Raw genomic sequence first — 25,576 nt, forward strand, 5'->3', positions numbered from 1 at the left:
TATGACCGTATAGTAAAAGCTATGTTTTTCCCAGTAGTGATGTATGGAGGTGAGAGCTGGACCATAAAGAAGGCTGATCACCAAAGAATTGATGCTTTTGAATTATGGTGCTGGAGGAGACTCTTGAGAGTCCCATGGACTACAAGAAGATCAAACCTATCCATTCTGAAGGAAATCAGCCCTGAGTCCTCATTGGAAGGTCAGATCATGAAGCTGAGGCTCCAATACTTTGGCCACCTCATGAGAAGAGAAGATTCCCTGGAAAAGACCCTGATGTTGGGAAAGATTGAGGGCACAAGGAGAAGGGGACGACAGAGGAGGAGATGGTTGGATAGTGTTCTCGAAGCTACCAGCATGAGTTTGACCAAACTGTGGGAGGCAGTGGAAAAAAGGAGTGCCTGGCGTGCTCTGGTCCATGGGTCACGAAGAGTCGGACATGACTAAATGACTAAACAACATGACTCTCATCAACCCTGAGCATTATTGGCCATGCTGGCTGGGGCTGATGGGAATTGGAGCCCAACAACATCTGGAGAACCAAGGCTTCTCAGCCCCACTTTGCCCTGTTTGCCCAGTCCAGCCTCTCCTCTCACCAAAGCTGCAATTAGTCCACTGGCAGAAAGATGCAGGTGTGATACAGGTGACTAGATCCCACTGAGATTAATGGCAGGTCCAGGGGGAGGGATTTACTCCCCCCCCCCCGTGCTCATCCTTTGATCACAACTGGACGTCTTTTCACAATGGGTGTTGTAAAGTACACACAAAAAAGGTCAGGAAATCTGGTCACAGATTTTCCATTCCACCTCTGTTTTGGGCCTTCGCTATAATACATGCTACTTTTATAGTCCAGTCATTATGTTATATAGTAGTTAGAGCAGGAGTGGAGAACCTTTGACCCACCAGATGTTGCTGAACTTCAACTCCTGTAAGCTCTAGCCAGCATGGCCAATGGCCAGGGAGTTGTAGCTCATCAATAGCTGGAGGCCAAAAGATTTACCACTGCTGCTATCTTGCTCCTTTCCTTCTCCCTTTCAGTAACCAGTAGTGATGTTTTTATTTTATTGTGTAGCATTGTTAAGACAAGTCAGCAATGTAGCCCATCTGGTGTCACCCTGCCAGCTGGTACTGCTTTCAGAGAAGGTGTCTGTAGGTGGACGCGCACCCCTGGCGACCTTTGGTGTAGGCACATCCTAATGCCCATGAGGTGCTTTGAGCGCTTCTGCAAAGTCAGTAGTGCTATTTGAGAACAAAGTATTATTGTAATTACAAAAAAGAACTGAATACAAATGCATTGAAAGGATTTTTGGGATTTGGGGTGAACACTGCTCTGATGAGTGTTCATGTGTTATTGCCGTTTAAGAAATAAGATGCAGAGGAAAGAGGGGAGAGGAAGAGAAAAAGCTTACATCATTATGGGGCATATGGCTGGAAGTTTTGTGGCTTTTGCAGAGCTATAAAAGGTGCTCTTGAGTAACAAATGCATTTATTTATCCTAATCTCATCCTTTTCTAAAAGGCTGTGCTTCTACCAATCTGCTTTCCACCGGGATAATTATCTGTAACACTCCCAAATATTTGAAGACTCAGAAACAGTTTTAGAGATCATGTCTGTGTTTACTGAGACTATTTCATCTCTTTTCCAAGCACAGTTTCTGCTGCTCCTGTAACTGTGTGGCATTTTAATTAAAATATTCAAGCAACAGCCTCTCTTCCTTTCATTCCCATTTTTTTATTGGATTGATTTTTATGCAAACTGTATTTGACATTATGATTAGTGATTTATTTTCTGCCACTTACTTCGGTAACAAACAGAGATACTGCTTAAAGTGCAAAGGACACAGGGAGCCTTGCGGTAAGAAATTAGCTGAAAAGCAAGTTATCGACATGCATTTTAAAAACTGAATAACATTTGTTAGTTACCCTTTCTAAAAGTACAGGTTGTATGCCAGTAATTTGAAATCTGGGTGCCTTAGGGTAGAGCTAGACATGATGCTAGATGTACCATTGCATTTAGCATGCAGGTTGTTGTTTTTTAGAAATGTAAATTACACCAGATTTTTTTTTTTTGGGGGGGGGGTTATTAATGAGTACCCAAAGCAAATATCAGCTTCAGAGGAGGTATTTTCCTGTGGAATGCAGCAGCAGCATAAGAAAGGGTGATATTTCTTCTCCCTACCTCTTGTGATCCTGATAATTATCACCATACCCACAGAACCTGCTATTTGCATTTGGAAATCCCGGCATATGCAACAAGAAATCTAACTTCATGTCTAATTCAGCCCTTAGTTTCAGTTAGGCAAATATGCAAGTCTTCCAACACTCTGAAAGATTCCCAGGCTCTGTGGAAGACACCACAATGACTACTCTTCTCCCAGGAGATTCCACTCCACATGGCTTCAAAGATTTCAAGATGCTGAGAAAATAGGAAAGCAAGCATAACTTCAGTTCTTCAGCATAGCGTCAGTTCTCTATCCCCCCCCAATACAGAACGCTAGTTCTGGAATCCAAGTGACCAGGCTGTAAGGCAATGCTTCTCTTGGGGGTCTACAGATCAGAAGTTAATAGCCCAAGCTCTGCATCTTGATCAACAATAATAAGAAAGTGATAGAGGAAACATAGACTCATAGAATTGTAGGGCTGGAAGGGATCCCAAGGGTCATCTGTTCCAACCCCTTGTAATGCAGGAAACACTTCTAAATAATCCCTGACAGATGGCCACCCAACATCTGTTTAATAACCTCCAATGAAGGAGAGTCCACCACTTTCTGAGGGAGTCCGTTCCACTCATATCTTCAGAACGTTTTTCCTAATGTTGAATCAGAATGTCATTTCTTGTAATTTGAATTCATTGGTTCAAGTCCTACCCTTCGGAGCAGAAGAAAACAAGCTTGCTCCATCTTCCAGTGTGACAGCCCTTTAGATATTTGAAGACAGCTATCATATCAGCTCTCAGACTTCTCTTCTCCAGGCTAAACATACCCAGCTCCCTCAACCATTCCTCAGAAGGCTTGTTTATAGACCCTTTATCATCAACCTCCTCTGCACACATCAATATCTTAGCTTGTCAATCCTTTACTTTACCTTAATTTTATTTTATGTAAATGGTCCACCAGACTACCTTTCATTTTTTCCCCAGCCCCACATAACTCACCCAGGGGTAGAGAATCCCCACTACTACCTACCATCAGTTCCCAAGGGAATAAATGGGCAGAAGACATCCCATGCATCTGACTGAACTTTATGTCTGCTAGATGCCTGATGATAGTCATTTTAAGGAAAAAATTGTGAAACTTCCGTTTGTACATCTTTTTTTTTTTTTAATCTATCCTTCCACAAAAAGAGTTTCTACTTCTTAGAATTAGTTCCTTAAATAAGTTTCTTGGTTTGTTTCCCCACAGCAATGGTCTCTTTCAAAACTTCAATAAGAAACAAACAAACAGAACTAATCTATGGCCAAGTTCAAGGTTAATATTTAAAGAAACCTTTTACTTAATGGCCTGGAACAAATGAACATTTGACCCATCCTAAGCTGGCTGGGATTTCAAGGAACCGAGAGTCTATTCGACTGGAACATTGGATTGTTGAGCTTTGATACTCATTAATCATATTGTCATTATTATGCAGTGCAAAAAGGTTCTTATAATGAATTTGGGGGTAATGCTATGAATTAGTTACACTCTAATTTGCTCTGAAACTTGTTAACTTTTTTGGGAGTTTAAGCAACAGCAGTGCTGTTAAAAAAACCCTCAACCAGATAGAAAGTGCCGAAAACATTAATTCTGCAAGGTTATATGGAATATCAAATGAATTTTCTAGAGTTTGAGTCATTCCCTAAATGGATTGTGCCACCATTCCATTTGAAAGGGATCTTTTGATTATTGTGGACAGAGCTTTTTCATATTGGGAGCTGCAGGAGTACGATAGACTAACTGCTGTGCTAGAAGGTCCTGTTTCTGGTGTCCCACAAGCATCCAGTTGGTCACTATGAGAACAGAATGCTGGACTAGATGCGCCCTTGGCCCAATCCAGCAGGTTTATTTTATGTTCTTAATCTGGGCACATACTAGCCACCTTCAGTCACCCAAACACAGGAAGGATATGGCTGTGTAGAGCTGTGGTTCCCAATTAGGTAAGTTTCCCCCCAAAAAAACAAGCTATGGGCTTCTTTTGAAAATTTTGATATCTCTGTGGTAGTTTTCGTTATGTGAATGTTGCCACTGACTCTCTGGGTGGGTTACACAGACCACCATTTGGGAAGATAATATGGATTTTGGAAGTTTACTTATGGGCCAGCATCACTACCTTTGCTTTTTGGGTGGCTCTAGAAATAAGAATCAAGAAAAAATGTGTGTGTGTGTGTGTGTGTGTGTGTGCGCGCGCGCAAGTGCCACAAAAATGCCTTAGTGAATTTAGAACCTGTAGGAAACCATAGCAAGTCAAAACTGTCTCTTTCATTTGCTACTTAACCAGCTGTTGTGAAACACTATTTCTACCTAGATTGGCTATTGTGAAGCCAAGCAGAGAACCCTTACCTATTTAGTTGTTTCTGTATTTGATTTCACCCTGACCCTGCTGAGCTTCCTTGGTCCAGTTTAAAGGCTGTCGTGTGTCCCATCACTTCCCCCTGAAATGAACATACTGTGCTCTGTTGGAGCAGACAGATGAGCTCTCAGGGCAGCCTCAAGAGCTGATGTGTCTCAGGCTCACACCAGCACAGCTGAGAAATTGAGTGTCAGGGCTTTTTCTCTTCCCTGATTCGCCAAAGAAAACATTTCAAGACTGACGTTGTGTCTCATTAGCATCATTCTCCCTTCCTCAGATGTCTGCTGGAAGAACTAACTTGAATCAAAGAGGGTGAAAGCAGCAGGGCTGGAATCTTTAACAGGCCCCTGCCTCTGATCTTCCGTTTCACAGAAGTCCAAAAGGCAGATAGAGAGATATATTTGGGGATTATATAGGGAATCTATCATTGCTGTGGTACAGATCATTCTGTACCACAAACACAGAGACCAATTCCATCTACTTCAGCAATGTCTACACTGTCAGGGTCTCAGACAGGGGACATTTCCAGCCCCACTGGGAGATTATTTATTTATTGGATTTATATATTGCTTTTCTGCCAAGGCACCCAATACATTATCTGTAAGTTGCCTTGAACCCTTTCAGGGGAAAAGGTGTGGTATAAACAAATCTATAATAATAATGAATGACTGAAGACTGACAGAGTTCTCTCATGCCAACTGGGAGCTGGTGCTATGTGTTCTCTCATGCCAACTGGGAGCTGGTGCTATGTGTGCTCCCTGGGCTGGGCTCCTTTGCTTCTGCCTTCCACCAGGGCACACAGGTCTACAGCAGCTCCCAGGGAGGTGGAGCAGGGGAGTTGCTCCAAATGTCGGACATTAAACCTAGGAACTTGTGCGTGAAAAGCAAACACTCTACCACCAACCTACGGCCCTCCCTTCCTTGCTTTGCTCTACAAGCACCATGTTCTCAAAGAAGTGAAACTAATACTTGGAAATCGAGGAATTGCCTCCAGTCCATTGCAAATTCAGTCTGTCAGATTTGTCTTCCTTCCATTTTTGTTTTGTCCACTTCTATACTCGCATGGAAAGAGAAATTAGCTATTGAAATTTCACTTGTCATAGATTTTGTTGCTAAATTTAAGAAAACAAAGTTACTTTTATGTCTGTCCATCCCCCAATCCAACTAAATCCAATGATAGCTATACTTGGGAATATTTGCAAAAAAAGAAAAGAAAAGAAAGATTAAAAGATTTGCAGGAAATTGAATTCATTTCAGCTCTAATTTGGACATGGACAGCATGGTCAGGACATATAAAGTGATACCAAGTCACGTTGAAAGAAGGTCCTAAGATTGTATAGTACAATGTTTGCAGGACCCTTTGGAATACAATGATGGCCTGGTGTTAGGGAAGAGTCCAGCAGATGGTGGTATACAGCTGCAGAATGTTTGGGGCAGACATACCACCTGCTCATACTTTTGCTTTTTGGGAGAATCAGAAGAAAAGGTCTGAAGATGGATCAGTATATCTGGGTAAGAGAGATATAGGAAGCATAGGATAGAAGTCTGCCTAACTGTTTCTCCCACTGTAAAGTCTAAGAATTTTTTGCTAATGAACAAATGATTAAGAATTACTTAATGCTGATGCCTTTGGCCATAGCTGAAGTAAGCAATGAATCACATTTTCCTGCCCGGTGCTGCTTTGAGTATGTACCAAAAGCACACTATTTTAGGTTTATCAATCAATACAAGTTCTTTTAATTTCCAAGGACAAAGTATGCAACTTTACTCCTGCAGGTCTACCTTTGGGTGACAGTACTGCAGTGGCTGACATCACTCCAGGTAACAGAGTGGACAGAAGGCTGTTCATTACCTTCTGTGGTTCTGCTTATAAAATTGCCACTGGAAAATGTAATTGCTTGACTCATTCAGAATTAGTTTTTCTGAATGCATTTGCCCAGAGGAAGTCAGATTAGGACTGTGAAAAATTATGATAGAATTGGCTTAGGAAACATGGCAAAAGTATGTTAAGCAAGACAGTGAAAAATACACACACCAATTTTGTTTGCATGTAGTAGCTCTAGGTTCTTGTCATGTGAATAAAAAGGTCTAACATTTAAAGGTCTAAAGCATTCCCATTTTGCACATTTTGTGTTTTAAAACCTCTGCTGAGGCTCTCTCTAACCAGAGAGTATTCTGCCCTGTGTTTGGATCTAGGGATCCAGTGAATTTTTTATTTAACCATCATAACTGACACAATAAGGGACACGGGTGGCACTGTGGGTTAAACCACAGAGCCTAGGATTTGCCAATCACAAGGTCGGCGGTTCGAATCCTCGTGATGGGGTGAGCTCCCGTTGCTCGGTCCCTGCTTCTGCCAACCTAGCAGTTCGAAAGCACGTCAAAGTGCAAGTAGATAAATAGGTACCGCTCCGGCGGGAAGGTAAACGGCGTTTTCATGCGCTGCTCTGGTTCACCAGAAGCAGCTTAGTCATGCTGGCCACATGACCCGGAAGCTGTACGCCAGCTCCCTCGGACAATAAAGTGAGATGAGCACCGCAACCCCAGAGTCGGTCACGACTGGACCTAATGGTCAGGGGTCCCTTTACCTTTACCTTTAACTGACACAAACGTCACTACAAGCATAAGATGAATTTCAGGTTACAAAGTCAGGGAGCATTGCAAAGCTCTAAAGTATATGGCTAGGCAGAAGCTAAGAAGAGGACCACAAATTTGGCATGACCCTTGAAATCTCCTTCTGAAGAGCAGGATCTTCATTCATATGGTTGATGTCCTGAAGTTTGGAACTGGACAAGCAAGCAAACACTTTGCTGAGTAGGCTGAACATGTGAAGACTTTCTGTGATGATACAGTTGTCTTTGAGTTCTTGGTGATGGGGGTGGAGATGACAGGGCTGAGTCATAGTCAGATTTATCTTTCTGTGCATCCCCTGAAGGGAGAAGCTGTATGTTATCAGAGGGTGCCACATTGATCAGTTTGGATGCTGCACTTGGGGTATCCAAAGGTGAACTATTCTCCTGGCAGTTCACACAGCTGTTTCCTGGATTCGGATCCTCCAGTTCCCCAATCTCTTCCCACTCTTCCACCCCATCTGACCATTCCCACCAGGACATCTCCATGGGGTACATTAAACACTTTCCCCTAATATATGCATTCTTGCAAACATTGCCTGAAGAACATCATAGCAAACTTTGGATAGGTGTGAATATTGAAGGGTAGCTGTGTATCAGTTTGTATTTTGTTTCGGAAAGTGGAAGTGGATAGATTTTGCTTTAAATGAGTACTGAATTGAATTTCTCCTCCATCCCTACCTCTGGCACAGTCTGCACTATTACTGCTCCTGTACTGATGAGAGCCTGATGCCACCAATACTGATGTACACTTAATGAACAGTTGCTGTCATTTCCCTCTCCCTCAGTTTCTCTCTTTTTAATATCTGAGTGCACAGTTCCCATGCATCTTCACATAGCTTTGAATGTGGAGTCAGCAGGGGAAAATATGACAGAGTATTCTTCAATCACTTTAATCTAGCAGCATTCAAATTATAGCACTGACCAAGCACATCATTATAGCACTTTAATTTTTTTTAAATTTCCGAGTCACCTGGAAAGTATGATTAAAATCCACCCATTTTTAAAATCTACTTTTGTATGTATTGATAGAAGAGCACAGTGATACCCAGGAAACAGGAGTAGAATAAGGGAGGGGGGAGATGATGAATGATTGGCAATGATTTAGCACAGTCAAAACTTTTGAAGAGGCATATGCCAGCATATGCATGGAATCTATCTGAACAAGTCAATGTTGGCTTTACAGCAGAGACAGGGAACCTGTGACCCTCCAGATGTTATTATAGTACAACTTCCATCATCCTTGACCATTGGCCATGCTGCCCAGGGCTGCTGCCAGTTGACCAACGTTTATCGGGAAGGCCACAGGTCCCCCCCATCCTTGTTCTGTCATATCAGTGTAAAGTTTGGCTTCCATGTTAACAGAGACAACATGGGAGCCACATTCCTGTCTGGGCTTCCAAGAGCCACAAACCAGTGATGAGCAGAACCAAAGCCAAAAGTAGGCAGAGCAACAATGTGGGTTTTACAGTAGGCAAGTTTCTGCACACTCACACATGCCTCCTTACCCTCTATAGAGGCAAGCAAGTTGCAAGTTCAAAGGCACATCCAGCCAAACAAAAATATTTAAGGAGGGTGCAAAACAGAGCTGGTGACAGGTGTGGTTTGGGATGGTTTGTGGCCTGGCAAAGTCCCAAGAGGTGCCTGGAGAAGTGCATTTGCTCCCAGAGGCTGTGTTTCCCCATCCCTGGTTTAACATGTGTTAGCAGTGATCTTAACTGATCCACCTAATGTCATGCTGTAAACTCTATACGTTGGCCATCCTTTAGGTTATTCCTGAGCAAATTTCATACCATTTGAGGAAAGCTTTCTTGTTTTTACCCTGTGCTACAGTTCCTGCCATTTTGAGTGAATAGATGGACATGTTTCATTCTCTAATTAGGCTTCGTCCTTCTCCACTTTCCTCCATAGCATGTAGACTGTTGTTGGTGATAGGACAGTAAGTGACAGTGAAGTCTCCTTCTCTGTCTGATCGTACTCATGTTCTGACATAACAGTAATTTGCTGCTCTCTTTCTTGCCCTTCTTTTCTCCATCCAAGGGTGCTCTGTTAAGATGCCGTGAATCATGTCAGCTAGTATGTCAGTGACAAGGAACAGCAAAAGTAATTTGGGAGTGAAGGATTTGCTCTTCTCTGAAGTTGGAATAAACAGAGAAGGAAAAGCTCTCCTGGGATCTGGGGAGACACCATTACCAATAAAATAGACCGCAAAAATAAGCCCAGACCTAGCTGAAACTTTTGTGGATTAAACTTTCTTTGTAAAAACCATAATGTCTACAAGCAGAGCAATCCTAACTGTGGCCACAGAGCAGTGGGCTGGGATGCAGGGGTCGAGCTACCACCATCTCTGGCTAGGAAGGGAGAGAAGATGGGGCTAGAACCTCTTGGTTTGCCATGCCAGCTTCAGCCTAATGCAGCAGAGAGGCTCAAATAATTTTAGGGTCCTTGGATGACCCCATTCTACCCACTTCCCTAGAGCCCAACATATTGGGCTGAATTGTTGCCTCTGCTGCAGTTTCTGTGGCTGCAGGAGGGGCATCACAGCAGTAGAGACCTACCCTCCTCCACGCTGGCAAGGTCAGTGGAGGTCAGCATATGGGGAGATCTGCTATATCCTAATTCCACCCCCCCCCCCCAGCAGCACAGGTCAGGGATTAGAATTGCAGCCTTAATTAGAATGCTCTGTTTTGATTTAACTTCAAAGTAGCTTTTCCTCCCCAGGTTTTTTTCTTTTGGATTTTGCAGGAAAAATACCAGTTATTTGCAATTGTCTTGTTATTCAACTATTATCAACATATTTTAAAACTATTTTTATGCAAGCAGGAAAGCTCAGCCAGCTGTAGATGTCATTCAGATGTACTGCAGACAGTGAACACACTTTAAATGGCAATCATTGGGATAAAAATCCTGGTTGTCATCTTTGATTGATAGAGTAAACCTTTATTGGATCAATCAGTGGGTCAATGCTGAATGTTTAAATTGGTGAGGCTGTTAGTCTCAATAAAGACCTTCCCTTAACTATTTAGGTTCTGGTGCATTTGCTGCAATAGGAAATGACTGCCAAACCATTAAACATTTTTTTTCCTTCTGACAATGGCATTGTGTACTTCTACCAATATCTCAAAACTACATCTATACTGAGGTGTTAGTAATATGCCAGTGGAAATTTAGTCATTCAGCAAATTAATAGGTTACAAGACAGGTGTTTAACCAATTCAAAATTGTTTAATAGCCCTAATAAAAACATTTTGGAAAGGACTGCCAAGCCCATAATATAGAGTCTATAAAATGGAGTAAGAGCAATCACGTTCTTCATTCCAGTTCCCTTCAGAGCACCAATAGGTTAAGGAACAGCCCAGCTGATACAACCGAGTAATTCCAAGAGGCTATATCTTTTGCAAAGTATTCACCTAAACACATGGAATGCAATCCAAAGTCTTTAGGTGATTCACTGTGTTCTTTGACTAAGGGGTTAGGATCCCCAAAGATGCCTTTGCACCCATAAAGCATCACAGGGTTTGGACAATTGTCTGGAAATTTTTTTCACTGATTTCAAATGGACAGTTTTATTATACTGCTTTACATTTGTATGATCCAACTTCATCTCAGCACTTACATTTGGTCTGGATTTTCAGAACAGCCAAGTGAAACTTTTAGAAGGGTAGAGCATGCATTAGCAGCTACCAAACACACTTGAACGTCTGTGGTTTGAGTGCTGGACTCTCTGAAATCCATCCCACAGTATAAAAACTCACAGTTGTTTCACATAACTAGACGGGAATCTCCAGAGAGATTGTGCTAAGCTACTGCTCTAGAGGTCAGCCAATCAAGTCACCATTCTGTAAAGTCTGCTGAGAAATTTCAGCTGTGTTTTTAATTAGCCAGGAAGCCCTTTTCCAGCAACATTCTTTATTGAAGAAATTACTCATTCTGTTTAATAACATGAATACACTTGTGTGGCTACCTTTATTAATTCTGGGTGAGCATGCTTATATCTGGGAGTTGCAGCTAATTCAGTGCCTATCATCTTCACGCTGGCTGTTATGCATACAGATTATCCTCACACCAAAGTACTGGATGCTGTTTTGGTTGCAAAGAAAGAGAGGTGTGCTGCACAGGGATTCCATCTCCAGCTTCTCCGATACGAAGCGAGAACTGACCACAAAAGACCTTCCATTAGGGCAGGTATCTGGTGCTTGCAGCAGCGCAAGAGGAAGTGGAGTGGAAACATTCATGAACAGTGGAAAGAGTCTGGGGATATAACTTGACATTATCATGCATATCAGCCTCATGCACATTTGGAAGATTACTTTGGAACTTGCATTTAGACAGCCAAAGCTGAAATACTGAGAACACATTCTCCATCAAATATATTATTTCACGTGGATCTTGCTTAAGCCCTTTTCTCCTCTCCCCTGAGTTATTAAACGGGCTTACCTCTGAAATGGCTATGATTCATATTCCTATGCACAGACTGTACACTACATACTACACAAAGCAGTTATGCTCTCTCTCTCACACACACACATATATATGTCAATGCTGGAGTGTGGTCAGCCTGAAGTCAAATGAAATCAAGAAGGTAGGCAGACAGAAAGAGAAAGAAGAGGACACATGCTGGGAAGTGCAAACATTTGGAAAGCACTTGAGTTGTGTACAGACTAGCCTGTTTGTAGTGAAAGCATGCAGTTTTTCCTCAATCCAGAATGATTAGTGCTCAAACTCAACATGTTGCTTTCAATCTAGATTGTTTCTACATCTTGCCATGAACAAAGGTGGGTTTGGTTACTTGATACACATTTGAAAGCCCTCCTCCTGGCAAGGTTAACTAAACAACATTAGGTGAAACCAACCATGGTTTCTGTGAACATATGTGAGCCTGTTCCAGACTTGTTCAATAAAGTATGGATGCAACAAATTATGATTTAGTATTATGGCCAACCACAACCCCACAGGAATGCCTGCCTATCTAAGTAATTCTAGAAATGACTCTCCATGGAAGTAAGACAACAAATTATGATGTACATATTCTACATTCATTCCTGATGTTTGCAAGTCGTGTGTGCAAGCTTTCCTCATACACACACACACACACACACACACACACTCATCTGGCTTTACTGGCCAAGGGAGCCAATGTTTGTCTGCAGACAGTTTTTCTGGATCATGTGGCCAGCATGACTAAGGCGCTTCTGGTGAAACCAGAACAGTGCACAGAAACACCATTTACTTCCTGCCGGAACTATTTATCTACTTGCACTTTTGACTGCTAGGTTGGCAGGAGCTGGGACTGAACAATGGGAGCTCACCCTGTCATGGGGATTCAAACCGCCAACCTTCCAATTGGCAAGCCCAAGGCTCAGTGGTTTACACCACTGCGCCACCCATATATATATATAATCAAACAAGAATTATATTGTTGGGGGACATGATCCATGCAAATGTTTGGCAGTTTGTACAAGCCACATATGGTTGTGGCTGCACAAAAGCCCTGTTCAGAAGATCATTGCTCCTGTGTAGACCAAAATATGAATGAGGACTGAGACTATATTGACCAGCTCAGTCCCTGATGTTTTGCTCACTGAGTACTGCTACCATCTGGTTTCTCTGCACACAGTGCTAACCTCTGCAGGGATAAAGCCTTTGCAGAGATACATGCAAAAGGCTCTGTCCCTCACGATGTTTGTGCTGTACATGGCAGATGAAAAAGGGTAGGCCTAGTCATCAAAGCCACATTCATACATTGTGCTGTGTGAGAGAAAAAAAACTTCTGAATAGGGCAATAGAGCCCAAAGCATTTGAAAGGCACTAACTGCATCAATCTACCTTCTGCATGGAGAATTGTTTTGACAGGCAGGATGGGAATGTGTAGTGCTCACTGGGAGACTTCATATACAAAAGAATTGATCCTCATAATAAGCCAATAACTTCTCAATAACTTCCACATGGCTCTTTTAGTGTAAGAAGCTTTCCCTTCATTTAGGATATGTCCAAGTCAGCAGTGGGGAACCTAAGGGCCAGAGTGCAAATGTGGTCCTTCTGGCTTCTCTATCTCACCCCCAGTGTTTTTGCCTGGTTGGGGTGAGTCCCTGAATTCTTCTAATGCTTCTAGATTGTCTGAATAGAGGTTACAGAGAAGTATGTGTAGAAAGTAGCCAACTATAAAAAGTAACATTTACATTCACTGGCCCCATCTACCAGGTTTTCAGAAGGGAAGGTGGCCCTCAGAATGTAAAAGTTTCCACATGCCTGGTCTAGATGGAGGCAAATACCCAAACCAGTTTTACTTTTAATAGCGTTCCAGATGTGATAGGAAACCAGGATCTGCACACCAGGCTAGCATAACCAACCATAATCAATCACACAACTACTAATGCCAGCATCTGACAAAGCCAAATACACAATTCTGCAGCAGAAGATACCAAAAGACAAGAGCATATTTGCTGTTGGTTTAGGCTGTGTATTCTATCAAGGTCCTTGGGTGAAAGGTGCAAGGGATTTAGAAAGATTTATGGCCCCACTTTCCCAACAATTTCATTGCTAATCAGGAGAATATGACTTAGATGAAATATTTGATCTGAGCGTTATGACTCTACCTGAGCAAGCCGGCTAGTTGCATGGCATGTGTAGTAGTATATTGCTCTCACTTCACTTTGTGTGCTACACATCCCCGCTGGCTACCCCATCGATTAGAGCCTTGTCAGCACAGCCTAATTGAAAAGGCCTCATGGATTTTCCATTTGTGCTGCCAGAGTGACAAAGACGAAATGGCCCTTTGTCTAATGCAGATTAATATTTAATATGGGCTTCTTTACACCTGCCATTCTGGCTGGACAGCTGGACCCCCCCCCCACTTCCTGTCTTTGCAGCCTGAGATAGTGGCATTGATTTGCTCCTATAAATAGAAATTTAAACACGGGGAAAGGACAGCCGTCAATTCCCTACGTTACTCTTAGAGGAGGGTTGGCTTTCTTTTTGCATCTGTTGCTTGGCAAAATTGTTGCTCCTCCAGCACAAGAAGGCTTTTCATGTATTCCGCAAGACGAGCTATGATGCTATTTATAGCACCAAGGAGAATATTTGATTTCCTCTTTGCCAGATATTGAATGCTGAATAAGAAATTACATTGCCTTTCTGACTAGCAACATGCAACACACTTTTAAAGCATCTTGGAGAGGGTGGAGAGTGGGACTGGCAGAAGTATCACCGTTAAATGGAAGCTTTGAAATGTTGTCCTCTGGTACAAGTCCCAGAAGACGCCATTCCCAAATGGGCGGAATTATGAATGCTCATTTGGTGTTTTAAAAAATGTTAGCTCCTCCCACAGAATCCAGATTTTGGAATATCTTAAGTAATAGAATTTGCAGCTGGGTGACACTTTTCCAAAAGGGAAAGCTTGCTGCTGTTCCCCCTGTCCCCTAAATAGACTTTCAGTACCTGTGAATAATAATAATAAGAATAATAATAATAAGAAGAAGTTTATATCTAAGCCTGTAATTGCCATCACCATTGGTCATTGGCCATGCTAGTTCAAGCATGTAGTCCAAACATGTAGAGAGCACCATGTTGGAGAAAGCAGCTTTAAGTAGTAGGCGATTCCCAGGTTTTGGAGTGACTCTACCAACCCAGCTTGGCCATTGGCTCTCCTCAATAAGAAGGGCTATAGAGTCTTGGGTTAGGACTTTGCTGTTGTGATTATAGCATTTCCAGGATCTAGCTCTCAGTTTGATCTGACTCTTTGCTCGTTCTCTGTTTAGTCATACTTTCTTGACTTTCTGACTCTGACATGTGGACTCCAACCTCTGGCCTGAAGTCCCACTCAACAGCTATTTGTAGCTCAGCTCCAATGAATTGTCTCTTATCCTTAAAACCATTTCACAGGGTTGCTGTGAAAAACAAAATTGGTCAAAACCATTTAGGGTATTCTGAACTGCTTAGCTGATGGGTCAAGGTAGAACTGTAATAAACAAAGTGTCAACCAAGTATCATTTCAAATGTAAATCACAGCTGGAGAAAACAAATTACCATGTATATGCTCCAAGTTATGGTTTCTGCATTTGTATATATAAAAATAATACATTCTTCCTAAAAGCAACTCAGTTCCATGTCTCAGATTCCACATACAATGATATTAATATATAATGAGAAGTTTGCTACACAGTTTTTATCCTCAGATAATCAATACTGCTCATTAAGCTTATAAGACAAGCAAAAGAACCATGGGTTTTGTTTTTGCTACCACAGCTTCAAGTAATTTGGCCTTGTTTATTTGTTTGTTTGTTTTCTAACCCACCCTTCCTTCCAAAGCAGCCCAGGGGTTACAAGCAAAGCTGAAATCAACAAATAAACAGACACAGAGCTGTTCACTTGCATAATATATTTGAAATACAGACATTTTCATAGTGGCCCTGCTAACTACCCATTCCATTAATAATAATCTCAAATACCATCCATTTCACTGGGTGTATAAACTTTATTATCAGATACACTCGAGATTTTGATTGCTTAGTTCTTGTCACTATTTTCCTTTGGTAGAATTATAAAGGACAGGTCCCAGAATCAGGTTTCATGTACTACACAAAACTCAAGTCTGTGCAATCATAGTTATTCATCAAAGTACTGCCTCTTGAATAAATGTAAATAGTACAATGCCCAGGATTAGTCAAGCTTTACCTTCACAGCACAACTAGAAGGCATGTTTCTGAAACTATAACTATGCTGAGGTTTAGGAACTCATGAACCTAAAACATTTATGGTTCTCTAGAAATCTGCAGCAGTTCTACTCATGAAAGGATAAACTTCACACGATTATATGAGGGGGGGGGGAGAGAAAAAAGGAATAATATATTTGTTATGATGTAAAATAACTGCATCTTACAATTGGAGGTGTTTACCTTTCCCTCTCTGTGGTAGAGATGTGGGAGAAATGTAAAGTTGAATCATTCAAATCTGTACTTCCCAAAACAAAATGAGAATTGAAACATTGAAATCAACACTCATCTGAATTTGATGATACAGTTCTCCAACCAATGTGAGCAAAAATGCATATCTTGGTGAATCAAAATTAGTGGAGATAGCATACATAATGCATAGCAGTAGGAGAAATAACTGTGCTTGAAAAAAATGTGTACATTTGCCAAAAGTGCAAACAAAAGTTTTTACTAGGATAATTTTGAAGTAAAATGCTGGTGAACTCTGATGAGAATTTCTTTTAAAAATTGCAATTAGCTGCAGAAATGTGGACAACTGTGTTTAAGATTGCAAAAATGAGAAATTGAAACAAGTCAAATCAGCATATCCTTCCATTCCCTTGGCAAAACCTCGTTCTGTGCAAGTCAGTCTTCCTCCATACTTATTGGATGCTCAGTTCAGAGCCTCTAATTCAGGACCGGCCCACCTGTGGGGCAGGGTGAGGGAACCATGTTGGGCGGTGGAGAGGTGGCAGCAGCAGTGGCTTCCAGCAAGATCTGCTGAGATCTTGCTGAAATCTCACAAGATCTCAATGAAATCTTGCTGAAATCTCACCAAGTGCATGAGATGTCATGAGATTTAGGCAAGTCGGGTCCTCCATCATGGAGGGCACGTGTTGCAGTGAGATCACCAGAAACTGTCTCCCTGTTGTGGTGTGGGACTGTTTGGATGGCCACAACGCCCTATTGGTTGGGCAGAAATTTGGTCAGTTGGGTTGGCCATTGGCTGCTGAGGGGCTACTTAAGCTGCTGCATATCGCTGGAGAGTTTCACTTTCTTGCGACGTGTAGCAGATCACCCGCCCTCCTCTCACTATATTTAGGGTGGTTCTTATGGCCTTGCTAGGCAGGCGTCTAAGGGTTGTCTGTTTTGGAGCAGGGGCCCAGTAGGAATTTTGCCATTTGGCTGATTGGCTGGTGCCACTTGGTTTTTGCCTACCGTGTAGCAAATCGTCACAACTTTGTAAGGCTGGCAGTTAGGCATTTGGTTTTGGGGAGGGGACGTGATTGGCCCTCCATCACTGCTGCTAGGGAATTCCGTTAAAGGAATCCAGGGGTTCGCCTTGCTTTTGTCCGAACCCTGTCAAGGGGCTAGGGCCCCGCCAGAGCCCCTGGAAGCACCTGGGGTGAGCTGTGAGATCGAAGGAGTTCTGGCTCCCCCAGGATGCTTTCCCACACTGACATATGGTGGTGCCCAGTGTCAGTCCTGTTCCTTCCATGGGTTCTGGTAGTCTGGAACCAATGCCAAACAACCACTCACTTGCTGTAATCAATAAATTTGTGCCCAAAATTTAATGCCAAAAACCTTAAACTAAAATCTGTGTCTATTGTGTGCTCATTTGGAGGTGGTTTTGGGGGTCTTCACACACAACATCTCACTGTAACCTGCTGCTGCCCCCACTTCACAGCCACTGCTGTACAACCCAGGTAAGGGAGGCTTCAGAGGCAGCAGTGGCAGGGTGGGGCAGCACCTTCCCATTTTGCCACAGGCGGCAAAATAAGATACATTGTTGGAGGAGTGCTGTTTGTGAGCATACTATCACTTATCCAGAGCTTGTACAGCTAAATACAACCCTTTCACATGGTGAAGCAAATGGTGGAGTAGACAAATGAAGACTTGGTTCTTTCTTTGTCCTTTTTTGATCTGCTACAGGCTGTGACCCATTGACTCCAGGAAAGCTCTTAATCTATATTTTATTGGTTCTTGGTTCAGTAATATCAAACTGCTAATCAAAGCATGCTTACCCACCTGCTGTAAAGAGTGGGTGGGAGTGGCTTTGCAAGCACACCTGATGGTAAACATGGTATGTTGGCATGTAAACATTGGCTGCACATTACACCAATGCTGGCTATATAAGCCCTTTATATCATGGGCCAGGCCTCTTTAGATCTTTGTGGTGCCTGCCCACCACCCCTCCCTTTGGGATATAGTGTGGGATTAGATTGTTGCATCTGGGGCCACATTGGAATTTTATGCTTGTTAATCAGATTTTAATAATAGATGGATATGCAGTACACTGGGTTCTCTCACTTTTGATATATAGGCCCATTCTGGAAAGTTACTCCGATGAAGAATAAGCTTGTTTACTTTTACTTGCAAGCCAACCACACACACAAACACACACACGTATAGGATGACAAAGTGAATAAATATAATGTGAACTCCATGTTCTGAAAGTTCCAAATATATGTCAACAAGAACACGGAAGAGGCTTCAAAATTCATTTCATTTGAAAGGCCAGCTTTTTGCCAGAGAATGCTTTTTCACTCTAAAGCATTAGATGATGTCAGTAGTTCAAAATTCCTGGTACGTATCTCACAATTGTCCATTAAGACAGAGTAATTATAGACACATTATAGATGGAGCCCAGAGAAATAGCATACCTTCATGAAGGTCACAATACTTGGCATGATACTTAACACCCAAGCCAACTGAGTGCCCTTCTTGACTCACTTTCTTTTTATAAGAAAAGCTAAAACACGGTGGAGTTTAGACCAAACAAAACAAAACAAAAAACCTTCCACATTCACATTGTGAGTTCAGAATGAAAATCAAGTTCAAGTGGATTTGCATGCAAGACCACGATTCACTGGGTCATGTTGACAATGCCCTGGTAATCACCTCTCCCTGTTCTTAAAAGATGTCAGTAGCTATGTGGGAGGACCATCGAGGAAGGTTAAATGCTGATCAGTGTTAATGGAGCACTTAGCCAAATTCAAAGACCTTTTACAAATGAAGGACGACAGCCTTTTTAACGGAATCAAAGTGCCCCCCACCCACTGAGAGTAGCCTTCAACATGGTTAGCCCACTGCTGAACTTCTTATGATACAGATTTCGGGAAAATCATTAATACCAAGCAGGAAACTGTGAGCATTGCTTTGCCATTTCATAGAAACTGATGTCTGTTATGGACCAATAATGGCTTCTTTTGTCTTTTATGACTTGTGTTGTATCCCACTAAGGTGGTCATTAAGTTGGGGGGGGGGGTGTTATTCAATAGGATGACAAGATGTGTTTGAGTGTTGATTACTCGGTTTTTGGGGTGGCACAGAAAGTGGGGTTTGCAGCAAAAACAGCACCAAACCAGCACACAACATACTGGTTTGGAGTCAATCAGACAAGGTTGGATTTTGGGGCATTGACTTGTGACCCTGATTTGCTGTGTCAATTACTCAGTTGGGGGGGGGCACAAAATGCAGGGTTCACAGCACAAAACAGAAAAAACTAGCACTAAACTTTGGCATCAGTTTGAGGGTATCTGAAATTTTGTGGTTATACATTCAGGTAGGTAGCCGTGCTGGTCTGATGCAGTCGATATATATATATTTGTCCAGTAGCACCTTAGAGACCAACTAAGTTTGTTCTGGGTATAAGCTTTCATGTGCATGCACATTTCTTCAGATACACTGAAACAGAAGTCACCAGACCCTTATATACAGTGGGAGGATGGGGTGAGGTTTTTCTCAGGAGGGTAGAGGAAGATGGGTGATTGACTCAATGCATATGGTAAACCTGTTGATGACTGTTAATGACTGCAATTAGTCCTACAGAAAAAAGCAAATATGCAGTATGCAGTATGCAGATGATTAGCATATGTAATGAGACAGGAATCCAATATCTCTATTAAGACCAGGTCTCTCCATAGTTTTCAGTTTAGTGATAAGTTGTCATTGGGGTTACATGTTACTAGAGCTGTGTTGGGTAGAGGTTATGGGCAGTAGTCCAAGGTAAGTCAAGCTGGGAACCAGCAGCCATAAGACAAGTGGTAGAAAACTGATGACAGGGCTAAAGGACAAAGCAGGAAGCTGGATCAAAGAACAGCAGTTGGGATTCAGAGCCAAAGAACCAGGCAGCAACAAACTAGGACTTGCCACTAAAGAACAACCAGTACAATTATATCCTAATAGATTATTGAATATTACTTTATTTTATATAAGTTGTTTATTTGAAAGTCATATTTTATTATGACATTTGTATTGGATCAAATTGTTATAAGATGTGTAATATTTGTTGTATATTTTGTTTCTTCAACTCATAAACTGCTGAAGGCGGTAAACAAATGAAACATGAAAAGAAGAAAAAATTAATACAGTCTCCATTTAGGTAGCTATGCTAGCCTGCTACAGCAAAACCACCAAAGAGCCTTATGAAAAACAACCACACATTTAAGTTTTAATAGGCTAGAGTCCACTTCAACAGATATACAAAGTGTTCCTCTGAATTACAAGTATATATACACAATGGCTGTGTGTGTGAATTGTAAGCAGTAAGGTCAAAAGGAAAGAAAATGCAGAGAAGTGAGATTGGTGCTAATTCATTAACAATGGAAATTCGCACATACAAACAATACCAGTAGTTGCTGTTGACACAGATATCCTGGCATTTGTAAGCCAATTAACACATGAAATGAAAAAAAACCCATTTGAACCTCAAAAGCATTGAACTTCACCATGAACTGTAACTCATTAGCTACACATTGCTATTTTTTGCTTTGTTCCAGCATGGCCACCTTAAAGTTCCTTACGGAGTGTCCTGAGAGGCTGAAATGTTCCCTCGCCAGTTCTGCTGTCAGATTTGTGTCCATTTCTTTCGTTGTTTAGAGACTGGCTTGTTTATCCTAAATATGATTCAGATATAATAGCATATATCACACTGGAGGATGAGCAGGTGAATTACTCTAGGAACACATCAGATCTCTGGCTGATATTGCTGCTCAAGCAAGGATCAGTTGGAAAAGGAAGCTTTTTATGCTCAGAAAGAGCCAACAGTCAGTCTTGATGGATAGAGTCAGATTAGGAACTTCATTTATTAGTAAGCCTGACACTTGCTGTTCAATAGTTCACCATGGAGCAATTGTACAGAAAGAGGGTAAATTCAGTATTCACTATAGTACACACAGAGCAGGCAGCCATACAGACTCCAGTAGATTCTAATAAGATGACAGGCTCGAAGCAAGGACTGTTTCAGCAGTGTCGGAGGACCAGGTGGAGGGAAGTAGCAGCATAGCAGGATAGTTTCTAAGGAGATGCCCTCCCCTTTCCTGCCTGTTCCTCTGTGGTTCGCCACAGCTCTGGGTTGCCATAACCAATGTCAACAAAGAGCACATGTAATAAGTTGTTGTTGTTGTCCCTATCATTGCTCTTATTCTTACTTCCTAATTATATTTTCCTGCACATGTGATTACTCTCTTTTACATCACATTTAAAAGACATAAAAGCCTGCTGGGTTAGGCACATGACATTACAGTCTTCCTCTTCCTCTTCTCTTGATGTAGTGATGCTGTAACTGGTCCATCTGCCACCATGCAAGTCATTCTCAGCACCACTTTTCAATAGCTCCATTGTTCATTGCACCTTCTGAAGTGAGTCCACCTGGCTGAATGCCAGACAACTTGCAGAATCTTGCATTTGGTCTTCAAGCTTAAAAGCATTCTGTTTCAACACTAACTGCTCATAAAGTGCACATGATTCAATGGTTTCCCTTTTTAGAGTAATGTGGCCCATCAACTCTCTAACAATGTTTGATCAGCTGGCAGGCAATTTCCCCCCCAATCTAGCTGGGCTGCACAATTCTGATGGTTTATACAAATGCACTGCTGAAGAAAAGCACTTTGTAATTTGAATATTCATTGTTGACCATGCATAGTAGAGTAGATTAAACAATTAGTTAATATAATGAGAGCATCTGCTGGGTTCTAAGAAAATGACTTGGAACTGAAAAGTTCTCCCATTCGTTTGCAATACAAATAGTGTTGTATACATCCCAGGACATTTATTATTTCATAGCTCATTAGCTGTAGACCAAAGGTGGGCAACCTTATCAACTCAAGGGCTGCGTTATTGGTCATCTACCACTCTGAGAGCCACATCTGGATGGTGGGTGTAGGCAAGTGTCTGGAACCATTGGAATCTTGCACAGCTTGGAGATTGGGGTGGCCTGCAACAGTATTTTGCATTTTAGGGGAACTCTGAGTCACCACCCACCTTCATTCATGAACAATTGCTCTGTTCCTCCAAGAACACTAGGCTCTGCCATCTATTAGTTGTTCTGCCCACTACTTTAGAACATGGGAATTGGAAGAGGAGGAAAGTCCATCATGTTTTGTGGGTGGTGGAAGAATTGAAAGGCCCCACCTTGAGCTGTTGCCTCAAACTATAATTTGGGGTGGTGTCAGTGCAAAGTGCCAGTACTCTGTGACTCTGTATTGGGTACCGAGTCCATATTGGGCACTGAAAGAGAGGAACTGAGTCCACCCCCCAAAAAAACCCTGATGTCAGTTCAGAGTGCAGAACCTGCAGTTCTCCTGTCCTAGGACAACAAAGTAAAGGGAGAGAAGTCGGAGTTGCCTTGTGCAAAAAGGCCAGCATGAGGGATGGTCTCCCCCCCTGCAGGGGTGGCTCACAGACTCCCCCACAAACCTTGCTGGACCAACTGTGACCTCCAGTTGCACTTGCCTAAGCACATATAAGCAAGTCTCATTGAGTTCCAGAGGCTTTGTAATGCAACCATCCTAGTGAGCTGTCCCTTCTTCACAGAAACAGTAAAAAGACAGGATCAGGAGACAGGTGGCTGAAGACTGTTCCACTGAGCTCCTTTGAGGTTGCATCCTTTATTTGGAAAGGGGAAAGCATCGTTGCCATGGACACTTGTGAGTATACATGCAAAAGTCCACCAAGCATCTCTCACAAGGCTTGAAGGCACCAGCCTTTTTCTGTGAGGAGAGCCAAAAGAGTGCTTTAAGAGTCTTTAAAGATCTATTTTGCATGCACCACAATTCTGTCTCTTGATGGTTGGAGGTTGCTGGAGTTTCTCAGGTTTCCCAAGTGGCTTGCCCTTGAAAGATTTTGGGCTACAACTCTCATCATTCCCCATCCATCACCCTTGCTCCCTGAGGATGATGGCCGCTGTAGTCCCAACAACTTCTTGAGACAGATGGACCAGTGGTTGACTCAGTGCTATTTTCCTAGAAAAAGGGGTGCCAGAACTCACTATGAATGCGGTGGCATGTGGTGAAATTTTTCATAGGGGAACAGTTAGGGCCAGAGGCTCCAGCTTGTGAGGGCAACTGGGAGAGGCAACATCCTGACGTAGCGCACATGAGAATCACACTTCCTAGCCTAAGCTGGGCAGAAGCTTCCCAGGCTTTGGGAATGAGGCACCATGGCTCTGACAGGATGCTGAAGCCCTTCTGTCTCCCTCACAAAGCCAGGTGGGCTTTGGGAAGGGGACGACAGAGCTCTTGGAACTTCCCTCTCTATGCTGGGAAGAAGCTGCCCTGTTTTTGGGGAGGGATGCACCAGGGCAACATTTAGGGGACTAACCTAGTTGCCCTCGTCCATTGACCATACAACACTGCATGAATGCCTCTCTTGTTCTCTTATAACAGCAATGGTGCCTACCTGAGAGGTGTTTGAACTGAGTTCCGGTGAATTCTGGCTGGAGTTCACTGAGTTCCGGTGAATTCTGGCTGGAAAAAAGCCCCGGTTTGACTTTATCCTTGTATTCCACCAAAGTCCAAGACTGAGAACAATATGGAAATATTGGTCTAGGATTTGGGGCTCAGGGCTTAAGAATGTGAAGAACTGGGAAACGCCAATAAAGTTTGGCAGTGGAATTTCTTCCAACCTGATCCTTTGTAATGGGGCCAATTCATTAAATAAAAATGAAATAAAACATGTGCTTTGCCATTGTCATATGGCCTTTGTTCTGTGAGCTTGATATCCCACTCCAAATGTCTCCTAATTTCTTAGATAGGTATGCCTCCTTCCTTTGAAAATGTTGGTCAGAAAGCCAGCAGTTTGCAATTGATTCACATGAACGCCTTTGTTGGCAGAAAGTTCCTTCTATGTGCCCTATGTTGGTCAGTGATTTGTTGTTGTTCTGTTACTTCCACCTGCATCCTTGCACCCTCCTGTCTTCCCCACTCCGTTTTCCACTGTACTTTTGTGCAAATTTCACTATCTCACCTAACCACCTGTCCTAGGGTTTCCAGCTCCTGCCAAGCCTGATAACTGCGACTGTTCCATGGATTACTACCTTGGCAGGGCTTAAATGTTGTGCTGCTGACATAAGCCTTGTCACGGTTGATTTTATGCATTGTTGTATAAACGTATTTTCAAATAAAACAGAAAATGTACAAATAAACTGGGTGACAGAGTTACATAAAGGGGAAAATCACGCCTGCTCATTCACTTGAAGAAAAGCCTGCCTTGTCTAATTAACCTGGGCAAGCCTTATGGTGTTCATAAACAAGTCACAAATTAATATTGCATTTTTTCAGCTGCCAGCGCATACCACTAAATCTTTATTGGGCGGCATTAAAGAAGAAGACTGGAGACAAGCTTGTTTAAATCAAAGAGAAATATTAGTCCATAGATACCATCCTATGCTGCAGTTGAGTTTGGGGTGGGTTCTTTTGCAAAATAAATATGCAGAAACAGGGGAGATTTGTGAAATCAAACCAAGCAACATCTGTTCTTGAATCCTAGCAGGATTAGAGGACAGAGCAGCAAGGCACCATTGTGCTTTACACCAAATCTTCCTGTATTAACATCAGTTTCCTTGGAATCATAATCTTGAGATGGTGTAGGTTTTCTTTTCTATAAAATAGTGGGGGGGGGGACTATTATATTTTCTCTTTAAGTGATCAGTGTCAAACAGCTAATGCTACAAGCACTTTATAGCTAGGTAAAATTGATGTGTATAAGAAATCAGGACCGCAGCTCAAAAATATAACATGAGGATGCATTGGCCTTATGTAAAATGTCTGTTGTTTTGACACAGACTAAGCCTCGGGCACTCTTTCTCTTTCTTTCTCTCTCTTCAAAATCACATGCAATATTTTCCTTCAAGTTTCTCATTACAGTGGAGCAAGGGAGAAACACAAATCAAGAAGTAACATTTTTTTTTTTTGAAGGAGAAATTATAAATTGCAATTTAATCACATAATCACTTTGACACTCTCAAGCAAGCTAATTTCTTCCCTTGCCTCATTTCACTCACTTGGCAAGATGAATCTTAATGAATAATGTCCTATGAATATTTAACTCTCTGATCAGTTTGAATTTTTGTTCACATACCTACCTGCAAGAAAAATAAATCAGTTAGTCTCCTATTCTCAATTTTCCGTTCTCTCTCTCCTCCCACCATTCCCACTGCAGCCCGCCAGGAACATGCTGCTTTTCTAAGGCAAAACGCCTTGCAACATGGAGTGGAATGAAGTAGAAAATTCAATATTTATGTTAACATTTGGCAGCTGCAGAAGAATCTGGAGACCTTGTTTACAGAAGGTCTGCTAATGAGACACCCAGCTAATAGCAGTGAGTTGAAAACAGGTCTCAAGCGAAAACAATGCCCAGAACCTGTGCAGAACTAAACACAATCTGAGCTTCAGGTTTGGGGGGGGGGACCCACCAAAACCCAGCCAGAATCCAA

This window comes from Podarcis gaigeae (assembly GCF_964106915.1).
Source record: "Podarcis gaigeae genome assembly, chromosome: 6".
Classification (NCBI taxonomy): domain Eukaryota; kingdom Metazoa; phylum Chordata; class Lepidosauria; order Squamata; family Lacertidae; genus Podarcis; species Podarcis gaigeae.